At 48.5% G+C, this 17,691-nt stretch overlaps 1 protein-coding gene across 1 annotated transcript in view; it reads left to right on the top strand.

Moving 5' to 3' along the window:
• Window positions 1-613: 613 nt before the first annotated feature.
• ADCYAP1R1 (ADCYAP receptor type I) overlaps window positions 614-17,691 on the top strand; it is a 98,190-nt gene continuing 81,112 nt past the window's right edge. Inside the window, exon 1 of the mRNA XM_086693244.1 lies at window positions 614-835. The gene's annotated coding sequence lies outside the window, so the exon portion shown is untranslated. The remainder of the gene's footprint in view (window positions 836-17,691) is intronic.

The raw sequence follows: 17,691 nt of genomic DNA, 5'->3' as shown, positions 1-17,691 counted from the left end.
CATCTGGCACACGATAAGTGATTATCAGCTATTATGCAACATTCAGCCCTACTGCGTCGCAAACATCCCTAAAACTAGTGTGAACCATAATGAGCATTAGCTATTCAAGCAATGAACAGACATTCGATTTACTCCCTCAGAAAATTGAAGGGTTCTGTGTCAAGGGACTGTTTGGATCGGTTTTCCGAAAGAGAAGGTTTCACAGATGACATTTTGCCCTTCGTAGAAGTTTCCCGGCTCACGGCAAGGGCAACAGAGCCATTCCACTCTTCCTGAGGCTGCTCCCGGGAAGCAGAGGGAGCCAGCAAAGTCAGGATCCTGCCCGGTCTTTTCTGGAAGCACTCTGGGTGTGCAGGACTGCCCTGGGATATAGCCCACCTTCATCTGAGCAGTGTTTCTCATGTGCAGTGATTATGCCCCACAGTTCAGGCCCTGGCAGGGTGGAAGAAACAATGCTGATGCTCACCAGGGCCAGAACTAGGGCAAGGAGAGTGAAGTGCTTGCCTGGGGTGCACGATCTAAGAGGTGCCCCAAACTCAGTAAATCAAGATTAGTGTTTTAATTTCTTACCTCCTATGCCCCCACTGTCAGGAAATTATTGGAGGATGCACACCACCGAAACAAGGGAGCAAGCCCAGGAAGAGAAAGAAAGAAGATTCCAGAAATGAGGCCTTGAACATAGGAAGTCCAGCGAAGGCATGTGTCAGCAAGAAAATGAGGAGTGCCCTCACAGGACAGTTGAGTATCAGGCCCTGCAAACAACACATCCAGGTTCTAAAAAGAAAATGGAGAGAAAATGGACCTGAGGTGTTTGACCGGAAACTACTATTGACAGGTGAGTGGCAGAGATATTGAACACTTAGAATTAACAATTAACAATAGATACTAGACATCAGGCAAATAAAAAAAGGCAGTTGTGAACTCTAGAAAAAAAAAAAAAGGGTCAGACAAAAAGAATGCAGTTATAATGCACACCTGGGCTCAGTGGTACTTTAATGCAATGAAAAATTGGAAAATGACATTATTGGGAGGATGGAAGGAAAGGAAGCAGGGGAGAGATAGGAGATTTACATCTTTATTTACCATGGCAGGAAGTCAGGAGCTAATGCCCCAAACTGAAATATCAAAAAATACCATGTACTTGCCTGTATTTTTTTTTTAAATGGAGCTAAATACTGGATGAACTACCCAAAAGGATTAAGGGTGATTGAAACCCAGAGGTGATGCTGAGCTTGGAGAAGGTGGAGCAGAGCTTGCTGACTTCTTTCTAACCTTCAAGTACAGTTTTACTTTAATTATGTGCTGGTATTATTTCTGAGTTCTTCAAGTAGAATAAAAAAAAAAAAATCAATCCTTGTGTCTCTGCAACCCAGCCTGTCATATAGTAGGTGGTTCTCAAGTGTGTGCTTATGGAATACATAGAAGGAGAGATCCCAGTTGCTACAGCCAATGTCAGAGAGGTTACTGCCTGTGTTCTCCTCGAGGATTTTGATGGTTTGCTGTCTTAACATTTAGGTCTTTCATCCATTTTGAATGTATTTTTGTGTATGGTGTAAGAAACTGGTCCAGTTTCGTTCTTTTGCATGTTGCTGTCCAGGAAGGGGTTTCAGGGGTTTCCTGGAAGGGGAAGAAGGGGTGAACTGGGACTGGAGTCCACAGAGGATTTGGATAAGCAGAGAGAAGGACCCTTATCACCTGGAGTGGACAGGTGGGGCACAGGGTCCTCAAAGACTCAGCTAATTAATTTATTGTATTGTTTAATCATTCTAAGAGTTTCTGAATTTTATTTTATTTTTTAAAGCTTATTTTTATTTATTTTGAGAGAGAGAGAGAGAGAGAGAGAGAGAGAGAGAATCCCAAGCAAGCTCTGCAGTGTCAGCACAGAGCCCAATGCAGGGCTCGACCTCACAAACCATGAGATCATGACCTGAACAGAAAAGTCAGACCCTTAACGGATTGAGCCACCCAGGTGCCCCTGAGAGTTTCTGCATTTTAAAGACAAGCCCACGGAGAAAGCCCCAAAGGAATGGAGGAGGAAAGGAAGAGTGTCAGCACCCCTGGCAGATAGGGCATATATCTCTTAAACAGCTGCAGTCCCATTTCAAGGAGCACATGGCAGTCCCTCCCTTCCCCTCTGCAACTCTCAGACCTACATTTGGCACTTCTTCCAGAGCAGGAATACTCAACCTCTGCACAGCAGAAATGCATGCAGAATTTCCCCAGATAGGACCTCTGCCTCCTGGAGAGTCTGACCCTCCCCTCCTGTGTTGGGCAGGGAGCCTGGCTTCAGCACTGAGCAGGGACTAGGGTGAGGTAAGTAAGGCACTCACTCTCAGGGTCCTGCAGGGCCAGGGGCAGATCCCGTGGAATTGAAAAGTGTCATGTTTTGTTCATCATCAAGCCTTTTTTTTTTTTTTTTTTTAAAGTTAAAAATTTATTGGGCCATGACACATGACATTGTATTCGTTTCAGATGTACAACATAATGGTTTGATATAAGGAGACATTGTGAAACGATTACAACAAGCTTAGTTGAAATTACTTTTAATATTTTAAAATATTTTGGAATCCAGGAGAAGTGGAGGGGAAACAGCTGAGAGATGTTTCAGAAGTGGAATCCATAGGACTAATTTTTTCCCTGAAGTTATTTCTTGTTTGTTGCTTACTTAGTTTTCCTATACCTACCGTGGCGCTTCCCAGACTCTCCAGCAAAACCTAAAATTGCTCTCAATTCTACCCGCCTCCTCAGATAATCTACACATACAAACCATGTCTCTTCTCTGGCTGTCATTCTAGAACTGTCCTTCCCCATCTGCCTGAAGAGTTCCCTCTCTTCCTCGTTAGTTGACCCCACGGTGTCCTGGACCCAGCGCCTTCCTATTTCTTGGCTAACTGCCTTTGGTATAGCATATTCTCCAGCAATTTCTTTTTTTTTTTTTTTTTTTTTTTAATTTTTTTTTTTCAACGTTTATTTATTTTTGGGACAGAGAGAGACAGAGCATGAACGGGGGAGGGGCAGAGAGAGAGGGAGACACAGAATCGGAAACAGGCTCCAGGCTCTGAGCCATCAGCCCAGAGCCTGACGCGGGGCTCGAACTCACGGACCACGAGATCGTGACCTGGCTGAAGTCGGACGCTTAACTGACTGCGCCACCCAGGCGCTCCTCTCCAGCAATTTCTTAAGAAATGCACAAAAGACATACATTTTGTGAGTCCTTGCATGTCCATACAGAATAAATATGTGTTTATTCTATCTTAAAACACACACACACACACACACACACACAAAACCCCTATTTTACTTACGTGATAGTTTGGCAAAGCATGGAATTGTAGCTTGCAAATAAGTTTCAAAGATTTTGAAATCTCAAAAGATTTTTGATTGTTCAGTTGTTTTCTATTTTCCAGTTTTGTTGTTGAGGAGTCTGATGCTAGTCTAAGTTTTTACCCCTTATATGATCTGTCCTCCCATTTTCTCCTTTTCAGGTTTTTTTCTTTGTCTCTGACCCTCTGGATTTCATGATACTATGCCTTGGTATGGATCGTCAATGATTCATTGCTGCCGAATGGGTGCTTTCCAAGTAGAGACATCCTTCAGTTCTAGAAAATCTTGTTTCATTCTCCCCTCTGTTCTCTCTGTTTGCGCTTATCCAGAAGTCCTATTAGCGAGACATAAGACCTTATGATTCGAACCTCCAATTTCTTATCTTTTCTCTCTTATTTCCTAACTTGCCATTTTGTTCTATTTTCCAAAAGATGTTTTCAGCTTAATCTTTCGGCCTTCAATGGATTTTTTTAATTTCAGCTGTATAGTTTTCTTTTTATTTTCCACGTTCTTTTGCCCATTCTTTGAATATTTGTTTTCACTTACATACAACACCCAGTGCTCATCACAATAAGTGCCCTCCTAAATACCCATCACTCATTCAACCTGCACTTCCGTCCATCTCCCTCCAGGAATCCTCAGTTTGTTCTCTATAGTTAAGAGTCTGTTTTCTGGTTTGCTTCTCTCTTTTTCCCCCCTATCTTCACCCATTTTGTTTCTTAAATTGCACATATGAGTGAAATCATATGGTATTTGTCTTTCTCTGACTGACTTATTCCACTGAGCATAGTATTAGCATAATATTCTCTGGCTCCATCCACTTCATTGCAAATGCCCGAAAGATTTCTTTCTTTTTTATGACTAATATTCCACCATCTATCTATCTAGCTGTCTATATTTATCTATCTCACATCTTCCTTATAATATTCCATTATATATGTATTATTTATATATATTTGATTATATTAATATGATTATATTAATTATATGATATTAATTATATTATATTATAATTTAATTATATTAATTTAATTATAATATATATAATTTGGTTATTATAATCTGGCTATTATAGATAATGTTGCTATAAACATCGGGGTGCATATATCCCATTGAATCAGTATTTATGTATCTTTTGGGTAAATACCTTATAGTTCAATTGTTAGATCATAGGGTAATTCTATTTTTAGCTTTTTAAGGAACCTCTATACTGCTTTCCATGGTAGCCACACCAGTTTGCATTCCCTTCAACAGTGTAAGAAGATTCCCCTTTCTCTGCATCCTTGCCAACACCTGTTGTTTCCTGTGTTGTTAATTTTAGCCATTTTCACAGGTGTGGGATGATATCTCATTGTAGTTATGATTTGTGTTTTCCTGATGATGAGTGATGTTGAGCATCTCTTCATGTGTCAGTTAGCCATCTGTATGTTCTCTTTGGAAAAATGTCTATTCATGTCTTCTGTCCACTTTTTAACTGGATTATTTGATTTTGGGGTGTTGGATTTTAGAAGTTCTTTATAGATTTTGGATACTAACCCTTTATCAGATATGTCATTTGCAAATATCTTCTTCCATTCTGAAGGTTGTCTTTTAGCTTTGTTGATTGTTTCCTTTGCTGTGCAGAAGTTTTTATTTTGATGAAATCCCAATGGTTGATTTTTGTTTTTGTTTCCTGTGCCTCAGAAGATCTATCTAGTAAGAAGTTGCTATGGCCAATGTCAAAGAGGTTACTGCCTGTGTTCTCTTCTAGGATTTTGATGGTTTCCTGTTTTACATTTTGGTTTTCATCCATTTTGAATGCATTTTCATATATGGTATAAAAAAATGATCCAGTTTCATTCTTTTGCATGTTGATGTCCAGTTTTCCCAACGCCATTTGTTGAAGAGACTTTTTTCCATTGGATAATTTTTCCTGCTTTGTCAAAAATTAGTTGACCATATAGTTGTGGGTCCATTTCTGGATTTTCTATCCTGTTCCACTGATCTATGTGTCTATTTTTGTGCCACTACCATACTATCTTGATCACTATGGCTTTGTAATATAACTTGAAATCTGGAATTGTGATGCCTCCAACTTTGCTTTTCTCTTTCAAGATTGCTTTGGCTATTTGGTTCCATACAAACTTGACGATTGTTTGTTCTAGCTCTGTGAAAAATGCTGGTGGTATTTTGATAGGGATTGAATTAAATGTGTAGATTGCTTTGGGTAGTATAGATATTTTGATAATATTTATACTTCCCATCCATGAGCATGGACTGCTTGTCCATTTCTTTGTGTCTTCTTCAATTCCTTTCATAAGTGTTCTGTAGTTTTCAGAGTACCGATATTTTACCTCTTTGGTTACATTTATTCCTAGGTATCTTACGGGTTTTGGTGCACTTTTAAATGGGATCAATTCCTTGATTTCTCTTTTTGCTGCTACATTATTGGTGTATAGAAATACAACAGATTTCTGTACATTGATTTGGTATACACTTTACTGAATTTGCGTATCAGTTCTAGCAATTTTTTGGTGGAGTCTTTTAGGTTTTCTGTATAGAGTATCATGTCATATGAAAATAGTGAAAGTTTGACTTCTTCCTTGCCAATTTGGAAGCCTTTTATTTCTTTTTTGTTATCTGATTGCTGAGGCTAGGACTTTCAGTACTGTGTTAAATAACAGTGGTAAGAGTGGACATTCCTGTCTTGTTCCTGACCGTAGAGGGAAAGGTCTCAGTGTTTCCCCATTGAGGGTGATATTAGCTGTGCGTTTTTTTATATGTGGCCTTTATATGTTGAGATGTGTTCCCTCTAAAACCTTTGTTGAGGGTTTTCGTCATGAATGGATATTCATGATAAAGCAAAAAGAGTCCCAGCAAACAGAAGTCTAGTGCCAGATGGCTTCACCAGGGAATTCTAACAAACATTTAAAGAAGAGTTAATACCTATTCTTCTCAAACTATTCCAAAAAAGAAAAAGAAAAAGAAATGGAAGGAAAACTTCCAAACTCATTCTATGAGACCAGCGTTACCCGGATTCCAAAACCAGATAGACTCCATTGAAAAAGACAGTTACAGGCCAATATCCCTAATGAACATGGATGCAAAAATTTTCAACAAAAAACTAGTAAATCCAATCCAGTAGTATCTTAAAACAATCATTCACCCTGATCAAGTGGGATTTATTCCTGGGTTGCAAGGGTGGTTCAATATTCATAAATCAATCAATGTGATAGACCACATTAATAAAAGAAAGGATAAGAACCATATGATCCTCTCAATAGATGCAGAAAAAGCATTTGACAAAGTACAACATCCATTCATGACATTCTTTGAATATTTCTTTACAAAATAGCATTCTGTTCATCTCTCCCCCCTGCCAGGTATGTAATACATTTTTTTGATTTTCTGAGAATATTAGCTATTTTTAGTTTTTCCGTCTCTACTTGTCTCTGTTTCCTCTAAGTTTCTTTTCCTACCTGCCACATCCCTTTCTTGCTTCCCCTTCCCTCTCTCATGTCTTTCATGTTGGAGGCCTTTCTGAAATGTCTGGAGACCCCGGGCAGACAGATATGACCCTTCTTACTTAAGACAGAGGCACCAACAATCTGACAGGAAGCTCTGTGTGCATAGACAGGGCTTGTCCTTGGATAGGCTTCCCAAGAGGTGACTGGGTGTTGAGCCTAAATGCTACTATCTCTAGGTCTTTGCTCTTGAGCTGAGTGGTACCCCCCTCTTGCCCACTCCAAGAGGAGATCTCTAATTTCTGTTGGGGGTTTTTAGCCTTCTGCAGGTGGAGTAGCAGATGGGGGCTGTAGGTCCACAATTCTGTATTCAGTCCCCACTTCAGGATGGTGCCTTGTTCCCACCCTCCACTTCACAGTCCCTGTGTCACCAAGGTTTGTTTAGTCTCTCTGGAGAGGAGGCTTTCTCTCCTCAGCTACGTGGGAGGGAACTTGCAGGGGGGATGGGGAGGGCGGCTCTGACTGCTTTCATGCTGCTCCTTCTGTTTCCAGCCTCACTCCTGCTCTCAGAGGAATCTGGCAGTTCTCCTTCTAGAGGCTTTCCAGGCATCAAGGCAGATCTGGCTTGCTCCTTGCTGCCTCCCCTCCACGGGCACTTAGGTGTCTGCTTTCTCAATTCTGCCAAGGCACTTCCGCTTTTCCAAAATTTCCTTGTCTCTTATTGTCTCTTCTCTGGTTGTCTGTCCTCTTCTGTCACTTTAGTCGGACTTTGTGGGAGTGGGGGCAACCCGCAGGGCTTACTTGTACAGGTGCCGTGACACAGCTGCATGGACCTCTTGGCATATCTCTATGCCGGTGGTCCCTGCTTCTACTCTCCTGCCCAGCTCTCCCCCCTGAGCCCAGACCCGTGCACCCAGCAGTGTCCTGGAGCTGTCCTCATGTGGGTCCCCAGCCCCCTCAAACTCAGCATACCTCCAGCTGAATTCATCATGGCGCCCTCCACACCTGCCCTCCCTGCTGAGTCCTGCAGTAATGTACGCCCCTACCGTTCACCTGTGGTCCGGGGTCCGGGTCCTTCCACTTGCCAACGAGATAGTCAACCATCATGCACTGCCAGTTCTACTTCCTCAGCACCTTGTGAGCCCACCCACATGTCTCTACCACCACCCTGACCAGTGTAGGCCACGCATCATGTCTCACCTGGACGGCAACAGCCCGACTGCTCTCCTTTTCACTGGTGGGGCTCAGAGAGACCTCTCTCAATCTGATCGTGCCCAGTGGTTGCCCATTGCCCTTGAGATAACCTGACCCTGTCACATGGCCGGTGAGTCTTGCTGTCTGGCCCCAGCCAACCTCTGCAGCCCCATCCCCTGCTTCTAACCCTGAATACTCTAGACTCCAAACACTGCATGATGTGTTTTCTTCCTCCTAGCCTTGGAGGTAGGCCTATCTGTTCACCTTGTTCCTTCCCTGTCTCTTCTGTCTTCTCTCTTCTCCCTGCCTCTTCCCCATTCATTGTTGTAAGATTAAACCAGGAGATATGTGTAAAGTTCTTGGAACAGGGCCTGGTGCACATAAGCCTTACAAAAGTGTGGCTCAGTATAGCTAAGTAGGTGCTCAGGGAAGTTTGTGGTGTAGAACTGTGCCAGGGGTGCTGGAGAGAGGGCTGTCTTCTCCTCTCTGGACAACCATAGTCTCCTCGCTGATCTCCCTGCCTCCCGGCTGACCCCTTCCCCTCTGTCCTTGCACTGTGGGATGGCCAAGGCTGGGCTCTGCCCTCTTCTCTGCCAGCTACACACATGTGCACGCTCACACACACACCCGTCCTTGGGGTTCCCTATGTACCTGGCTGGTCCCACTCTCTAGGCTTTGGCTCATAAGGCTCTCTCTGCCTGCAGGCCGCTGCTCCTGCTGCCCCCCCCCCCCCCCACACACACACATGACATCCTCACGTGGCCATGGGCTGTTAATCCCCTTCTCTGGGAAGCCTTTTCCGCTCAGCTGCCTCAAGTTCAGGTATAAATATGCCCACCTCACACTCACCTGCCTTGTTCCTCCTGCCAGAAGCTTCCTAAGGCAGACTCCGTCCTCGCAGATGCTGCGTGGAATTGCAATTACTTGCCTGTGGGTCTCCTCTGGCATTAGGGGTGGGTGTGAACCCCCAGGGTACGGTGACTTCTTCCCTGTTCCGGCACAGGCAGCGGGGGCTGCAGGATCCTACAGGCAGAAGCAGCTCTTTAGCCTGCCCCAGGTGGCTGGGGTCCTGGCCATCTTTGGGGACAGGGGTCAGGACCATGCCTGCCTCTGCTCACCACCTCCATACCCACCGTTGTCCTAGCCCTTTCTTCCTTCCACACCCCCAGACTGAGCACCTGGAGGTCAGAGGTGAAGGGGGGATGTCCCTACCCCCTCAAGCCCCCAGGCTTGCGGAACATCACAACACTGTTGTCTCCACAACAGTCCCGTCCAACCCCCCTCAGAACCAGGAGGCCAAGGCCGAGGGAGGGGAACAGTTTGCTAAAGGACACATTGCTTGCTGAGGGTGGGGCTCGAAGCAGACTGTGCCTCTCTTGTGCTCTTATATACAAATACCAAGTCTGTAAGGCTGGCTTCTGCCCTCCTCCTGTTCCTCATCGTTCCTGCCCTTCCTCCCTCCACAGGTCTTCAGGGTCCCTTCTGTAGCCAAACACTGCTTCTTAATCTGGTCCATCTTAGAGGGATGGCACCAAGGGGCAAGATGTCCTTAAGCTCCAATGGTGATCATTCCTGTGGCCCTATATGCTGTGGGAGAGCGCTGTTGGGTTAACACGGCTTCTAGAAAATGTTCCCCAATGCCCAGCCTGGGATTATAGCCTTATCAGCCTTATACCTCAGGGTGAACGAGATCCTGACTCCTTCTCAAGCTGGCTTTTAATAATGGGATTGAAGGATGGATTCAGGGCACCAGACAGCGAAATGCCTTTGGCTGAGGTCACATAGCGTGGGCCAGGTAGAGATAGGGAGCCTGGGCTTGTTCTAAGCATACATTGCAGGACAGGGGTGCCTGGGTGGCTCCGTCGGTTAAGTGTCTGACTTTGGCTCAGGTCTGATCTCACCGTTCGGATTCAAGCCCGCGTCGGGCCCTGTGCTGACAGCTCAGAGCCTGGAGCCTACTTCGCATTCTGCGTCTCCCTCTCTCTCTCTGACCCTCTCCTGCTCCACCTCCTGTGTCTCTCCCTCTCAAAAATAAATAAACCTTAAAAAAATATTTATAAACATACATCCCAGGGCCATAGCTGGTCCTCTGGGCACCTGCACCGTCCCCTCTGTCCTCTGCCTGCTGCCTCAGAATGGAGGCAGACCAGGTAGCTACTGTGGAGGAGCTGCTAGGACAGATGTAAGCAGTGAGTGAGTATGTGGAAAATGGAGGAAAATGAAACCTCCCTTCAGACCCTTACCCCACCCCACTCTGACTCTGCCAGCTGAAGGTTCCCCAATTCCCAGCCACGCACTTCCTCTGGGGGGCTGTGGGAAAAGGGCAGGACATCGCACCATGTGCCTTCCTTCCCATTTTGCCTACACCTGGCCATTGCCTCCTCTCCTTCTAGTGGAAGGTGGAGCTTTTGTTGTTGTTTTTGCGGTGTTTTGGCATAGAGGGTGAACTCTGGTTGTCATGGCAACTCCAGCAGAGGGAAGGAGGGAGAGGGCCTGAGTGGGGTGAATTTATCCCACTGTCAGCTGGTTCTCTTAGTGGGGATCTGCAGAGCATGAAGGCTGACGACCCAGACAAAGGCTCTGGCCTAAGAAGGTCCTGTGGGCCCTCATGTCTCCCTGCTCGACCCGTGTCTCAGCTGGCTTCTGCACCATGTAAGCTTTCCTTCTTCTGAGGGAAACATGGGCCTCGCCGTTGCTACCACGTGACGTTCTGGGTCTGGAGAAGGGTGTGTTAGTGGGGGTGAAGACAGGTGAGGGAGAACCCCCCCGGAGAAATCTCTGGTGGCTGGGGCCAGTGCTGACCCCCTGGTCCTATGGGGGCAGCAGCCAGGGGTGATGCAGGGCCAGGGGGTCCTCTGGGTGGCCTGAGACACAAACTTAACCACCGTAAGCCTTGGGCTGGGTCATCACATAAGGGCACAGTATCCAGCATCTGATGGTTAAACACTCTTCCAAGGCAACAGTCTCCCCTTGCTATTTGTTTCTTATAACATATGTCCCTCCAATTCAATTTTCCACTTTTGACAGTGACAAAGAAATAGTTTTCCACTAAAACAACAGCACACGGCCAGTGCTAACTGGCAGCTGGTGTTAAGAATGGGGGCGATGGGGAGTGGTAGGGACCATAGCCAGATGGAGAGCTTTTTTTTTTTTTTTTTTCTGGGTGACGGGCACTGTGCCTACTCTCTCCAGTTGACTGTTGCCATGTGGACGTGCTGGCTCAGTTGTTCAGGAGACGCCAGGAGTCCTGATTCTGCGAAATTTCCTGAATTTTACCTTTTTCCTCACCAGAGTCCTGTGCCCACCTAGACGTAGGACTTCTCAAGATCAAGACAAGGGGCCCCTTGCTAGCACCTAAACAGTTAAAAGGGACTAAGCCTTTAGAAACAACCTCATTTGCCTCATCCTGTGCCAGATAAGGGTACTGGGACCCAGATAGGGCTGGGACCTGCCTGGCCAAGGGCACGGAATACCTTGGTCGTAGGGCTGCAGCTGTAGGTACCTGGTGCAGATCAACAGAAAGACAACCCAGACTGCATGTGCTGCTGGGACCCATGGCGAACACCTTGCCCCATCAAGGTCCGACTGGAGGGGTGCCCTGGGTAGCTCAGTCGGTTAAGCGTCTGACTTTGGCTCAGGTCTTGATCTCATGGTTAGTAGGTTCGAGCCCTGTGTTGGGCTGTGCACTTAACAGTGCGGAGCCTGCTTGGGATTCTCTCTCTCCCTCTCTCTCTGCCCCTCTCCACCCCCACCCCAAGATAAATAAATACACTTAAAAATAAAAAAGGTTATATGGGACCAAGAGGACCTAGGAATTATAATCATTTTAGCTAACATTTACTCGGATGGTTACCAGTCTTGGTGCTTTACCTATATGTGTCCAACAAGCAGAGCTTGTGTCTTTTGGAAACAATTTTATTTTTGTGTCCTAGAGCCCCTTGAAAATGCATTATTGGGGAACTTGTCTCCGGTTTTATAAGATGAGAACTTGGGCACATCCCCTGTCTTTTCTGCTCACTCTTAGGCTGCAGAGAAGACGTTAATTATAAATCTGAAATTGATTTAACAGCCCTTTTCCCTTGCCTGACTCAGGTCTGCAGTGGGAAGGGGGCACGTAGCTGGCTTCTTTGTGCATCTTCCCTCTCCCACCCCTTGTCCAGCTTGCCAGTCAGTTTCTGACCCCTCCCGGGTACGGGAGAGGCAGGAGGGAGGTGGGAAGGGCGAGCTGGCAGCATCATGAGCTGGCTTCGTATCCTGAGCCTGGCAGGTGGGTAAGTGGCTCTTCCTCTGCAGTACCTGAGGGGGGGCCATCTTTCTTCTGGTAGTCCAGGGAAGGAGATGGCCCTCGTCACGGGTAGCAGTGCCTATCCCACAGCCCACCACCCAGCCACAGGAGCCTTTCATCAACTGGACCGTCCCAAAGGAACTTGATCTATGTAGGATGCCTTATACTTGGGTCACTTGCCTGCTGTGTGACCTTGTTAAAGACCTTGTTAAAGGCTCTCTTGGTCTTAGTTGTCCTCCTTTATAGATTAAAGAGGTTACGTACTTTGCATAAGGCCACCTTTCTGCTGACCGGGAGCAGGCAGGTTCTCTGTTCTCCTGGTTCCCACCTGGGCCCCAAGCAGTAAAGCAAAGCCACTCCCCAGCTGCTCAAGGATTCTGAGTTCATGTCTCCATCAGAGCCTTCTGAGCTCCTGCTGTTTGCTGGGGACACCCTCCAGTCTCTGAAGTCTCCCCTGCCCCTCTGTGCAGCGGGAGAGAGGTCAGGATGTCCCTGCCCCTGCCCTTATCCTCTTCTTCCTGAGCACCGTGTGAGGGTGAGGAAGGGGGAGCATTTGACACCTGGTATGTTTCCAGGCTTTCTCCTCCTCCTTGTCCTAACCTCACTCTCACCCAGCACAAGGCCCTGCTGGTGGAGAATTGGCCGTGGAGGAGGGTGAGGACCCCAGAGGGCCAAGTCAGTGCTTGGATGTGGGGTGCAGAGGAGGAGGGTGGGTGCCCAGCTGGAGCATGATGCTGGTCTTGGGTAGAGGGAGAATTTGCTATGAGGCAAGGGGAGTGGGTGTAGGTTTCCCACCTGGTAAGGGGCTCAAGTTCTGGGGATCCGGTGCTTCCTTTCCTCTCTAATCAAAATGCTGGGGAGGCATGCCCCTGACCTCTCGTGGGCTGGGACAGGGCTCTGGGGGCAGGGCAGAGACTGGGTAGGGGGATGGGTTCATTACCAGGAGTCCCTGCACCTCCGTCAGGCCTCAGCGCTTATGTCCTGCAGGTTGGGAGTTAACTTTTATTTTCAGATGAGATGGGGCAGGTCAGGTTAACCAAGAAATATCTAGGAATTGGCGCCTAACATCTTTGTCCTAACTCCCAGGGAACAGCCCCATTACCCGGGCTCCCACAGGCCTCCCTGCTAATGCCCCTGGTATAGCCCTTCACACGCTGTAGGGAAATGACCACTGTGCCCATCCCCTTCTTTGAGGCCCAGGGCCTGGCTTGTGTCCTGTTCACCTCTGAACCTCAGCACTGAGCCCCATACCTGGCATGGAATAGGCATGTGACCAGTGTTTGCTTAGTGAATGACCGAATGCATCCAGGAGGAAGCAGGGATGGGAAGAGGGGAGATGAGATTGAAGGGGTGGGAGTGTTAGAGGAGAGTCTAGGTGTGGGTGCCAGTTCTGGCCTGCTGGTTCATTTCTGCCTCTCAGCAGGAAGCACGGGGGCACGCTGGAGGGCCCTCCAGACCTTCTGTCTGCTTACTTACGTGGGGTGGGAGGTCGCACGCCCCTAGCCCACCAGCTCTGCAGCCGGGGCATGCAGTGAGCAGCCTAACCCTACACCCCTCCTATCTTGGGGAAGGGGAGCTGCTTTGGGGATGGTAGGGACAGGTAGGTGCAGAGATTTGGAGTCAGAGGTAGGAGCAGGTGGAAGAGGGTGGCGGGGGGGGGGGGCGGGGGGGAACTGGGGGTGGAGACAAGCAGAAGGGGAGAGATCAAAGGATAGAAGCAAGGATGGAGAATCCCAGAGGGTGCTTGGCCTGACAAAGAGGAATCTACCAGTTTGTGTCCAGGTTTCTGAATCTGGCCCACCTCCTGTGAAAGTGGCTGTGGCTCCCAGGTGGACCAATCCAAGCCCTTGGGGCATGGCTGACCAGAGCCAACCAGGCTCTTCCCTTCAGCCCTTAGAGTCAAGGAGACTTGGTAGTGAAGGAATGTGGCACTGTGTCAGCTGCTCGCTAAATGTCTCTATGGACCTGTTGCTTAAATGCTGTCTGCCTCAGTTTGCCCATCTGTAAACTGGGGATCATAATAGGACCATTTCATGGAGGTGTTATGAGCTTTGAATGAGATAATCCAAGAGGACGCCCTAGCCTGGGATATCATCAGGTCTCCGTAAATATGTGCTATTATTCCTGGGGTTCTGTGAATGGGTGGGGTAACAGGCGAACATCGAACTTCTGCACACTTGTGTTTTTCTCCACTGAAAGGGGGAGAATGATCCTGGTTTAGACAACCTGCCAAGGATGGAGAGAGGATCCAAGCTGATATTAGACAAGAACATCAACAGTTTATAATCACTGGTCTCCTCCTTGACTTTTAAAAACATTTCTAATCTCTGTTTAATCCTTTGAAGAGAACATTAAAGCCCATTGTACAGGTGAAAGGATGGAAATGGGGGAGGATAGGTGTTTTGCCCAGGGTCACGTGCCCAGCAAAGGAAGCTGGGACCCCCTGTGTCAGGGAGGGCTCCCCCTGATTTGGGTTCTGGGGAGGGGGTTGGGGGTGTTGAAGTGGGGGACAGGAGGAGGAAGTGCTCCTGCCTTGTCTCTGTCACTGTTTGTCCCACGTACTGCTCCTTGCTGATTCTGAACAGCATACTCCAAATCTTAATGCCTCAATCACCTAGCTATCTGAGGAGAAAATTGGACTAAAATGGCCTGGAGCTTTCAGCCTCCAGTTCAGGAGAAGGGAGGGCACTGGGCTGCACAATGGGCAGGGAGGAAGAGAGTGGCCCCTGAATGTGAGAGTGTTCTCACTGACAGCGCCTCCGGAAGCGGCCACCCCAGGCCTGGTGGGTGCCCAGGGAGGGGGTAGATGTCAGGTGTCAGGGTCCTAGACCCTGGCCTCCCTGCTGTGAGATGCAGGCTCTTAAACCCCTCCTCCCTCAAAAAGACATGGTGCAGAACTCACGCAGGACCACTGGGTCCCAAAGTGTTTCTCTGAGCAAGATAAAAATAAGAGAGTGGAGGGCATGGGCCACCTGGGTGGCTCATTCGGTTAAGCATTGGACTTTGGCTCAGGTCATGATCTCACGGTTCATGAGTTTAACCCCTGCATCCTATGCTGTGCTGACAGCTCAGAGCCTGGAGCCTGCTTCAGATTCTGTGTCTCCCTCTCTCCCCAACCCTTCCCATCTTGTACTCTGTCTACCTTTTTCAAAAATAAATAAAACATTAAAAAAAAAAAGTCTGGAGGGCATGAGTGGTCCTTCCAGATACTGAAGGAGGCCCTGCTTTACACTCCCTCCCCTGCATCCTGGCCTTCATTTGCTTGACCTGCTGGAAAGACTGGGGTAGGAGACCTGGGTCCTACCCCCAGGAAGTCCCTGGCTGGTGGAGGGACCAGCCTCAGCCCAGGTCAGCCAGAGAAGAGCCCAGGCTCAGGTGAGAGCTCTGGCGGGAGGGTAGTCTCAGTTGACTGGGGCAGGGAAATGCTGAAAAGGGAGGTCAGTGGGGGTTGAGGCAGTTGGGGAGGCTCCTGTAAGGGAGTGGATAGAGCCGGTTCTTCAGGACTTGGACATGGGGATTGAGGAAGAGCCCTCAGGTGGAGGCATTGTCTTGCCCTAGCTGGGGCAGAGTTAGCAATGAAAGATAATACAATGGGGGAGATGAAGGAAAACTCCACCTAGTTAGATCAGGGAAGGGTGGAGTAAGTCAGGAAAGAAAAAAAAAACATAGACTTGGAAACCAGTTGCAGAGATAGTTGGGCTGGGGGTATTAGACATGATACAATGGGAAATAGCCGTTGAGGATTCTAGAGCAAGGGAATGGCTTGGTCAAATTAGCAGGTGGCAAAACTTACTCTACCCCTGGCTGGATAGTGGGTGAGAGTAGAGGCTTGGTGACCAGTTGGGAGAACAATGTAACTGGTGAAGGGCAATGGTGCCCTGGTTTGGGCAGTTCCCGGTGGTTGGAAAGGAGAGACCAGATACCTTTGTAATGTAGACGAGGGATAGGCTGGGTTGGATTAGATGGGGATGGGAGTCATCGATGCAGAAAAGGTGAATTTCTACCTATGGTTCTGGTTTTGACAGTTAGGGGGATGGATGCCATTTGCAAAGACTGAGAACACGATAACGAGAGCTTGGCTTTGGACTGGCTGACTACCAAGCATCTGTGAAGCATCAGTGTGGAGACAGTCCACTGGATGGTGGGACAGATGGGGTGGGGCACAAATGAGGGATGTGGGCCCACTGGCAAATAGATGTGGAGTAGCACGTGGTGCTCAGTTGGGTGGCCGTGCATAGCAGAGCCTATGGGGAACATCTCTACCCCCTCCCACAGACACTGTGCTATGACCCCAGTCTAAGTGCTGCCTGAGAATTTCTGCTACGAGTGAGAAGAAAGTGGTCTGGAGACCACCGTCATTCAAGGGGAGGCAGAGGAGGAATGGGAATGGGTGGAGTCGAGGAAGCCAAGGGGCAAGGTCATGAGTGTCTGGTGTTGAAGAGGGGAGTGTGGCGAGGCCAGGGGCTAGTGGAGGTCACAAGGCCTCCAGAGTCACAGCATGGGGTTAGCTGGTGGAAGAGCCCAGAGCCCGCATGCCCCCTGCTGTTGCTGGTGCCCCTTGGGTAGGCTGGGGTCTGCAAACTGTCTTGGAAGCAATGTGGGGGCGGACTGCCCTGGGCCCCCAAGGCCCCAGGGAGGCCCCCCATCTTGTGCTCATGGGTTGGAGTTGCTAACCATTTGGCCTCTCCATCCTTTCCCAGCCCATGTGTCCTATGTCTTGGCCATCTGTCCTCTTGGCCCTCCTACCCCCTTTCTGTCTTCCCCTCACTTCAGAGCCAGAGGCCTAGACCATTACAGGCCTGACTGTGTTACCAATTTCTGCACCCCGGTCTTGGGACCCAGGACTCCCTTTCCAGGGGTGCGGGAGTACCATGCAGACTAAACCTGAATCGTATGTTACCACTCAGATCTCCTATTACGTGAATACCCCATGGCAGGACTTGGGGGAGGCTCAGGCTAGGACCAGACTTTGAGGTGACAAAGTATACCAGCAAATTGGCTGTAGGGACACTGCAGGGAACGTGGATGTCTCTGTGCCACTCACCCTGCTGCAGTGATTAAAGATCAGTGCCCACAGCCATGCCCATGACTGAGGAGGCAGTCAGCGCCCGGGTATTAGGGAGCTGATAGCACAGGCTCTGAGGTCCACACAGGGGGCACCAACCAGTCTAGGAGCGGCTGAGTCATTCTCAAAGCTGCTGTGGCTGGAACATCCAGTCCCTGCTGGTGGACAGGAGCTTATCTGGGCCACTCGCCCGCCCGTCTGATGTGATCTCTGCTGGGAGATAGTGTTCTCAGCACTTGCCCGCAGCACAGAGCCCTGCAGAGCTGGGCTGATGGGGGGTCAAGGAGGGCCCTGAAGTCCATGGTCCCTGCACCAACACCTAAGTCTTGGACTCAGAGGCACAAGATAAGCTCCTGTCTAGAGAGAGAAGGGACCCTAGA

This window comes from Puma concolor, chromosome A2 (assembly GCF_028749965.1).
Source record: "Puma concolor isolate L17-30 chromosome A2, mPumCon1.1.hap2, whole genome shotgun sequence".
NCBI classification, from domain to species: Eukaryota; Metazoa; Chordata; class Mammalia; order Carnivora; family Felidae; genus Puma; species Puma concolor.
Note: the sequence above shows the minus strand (reverse complement) of the source record. Positions and strands in the feature narration are given on the sequence as shown.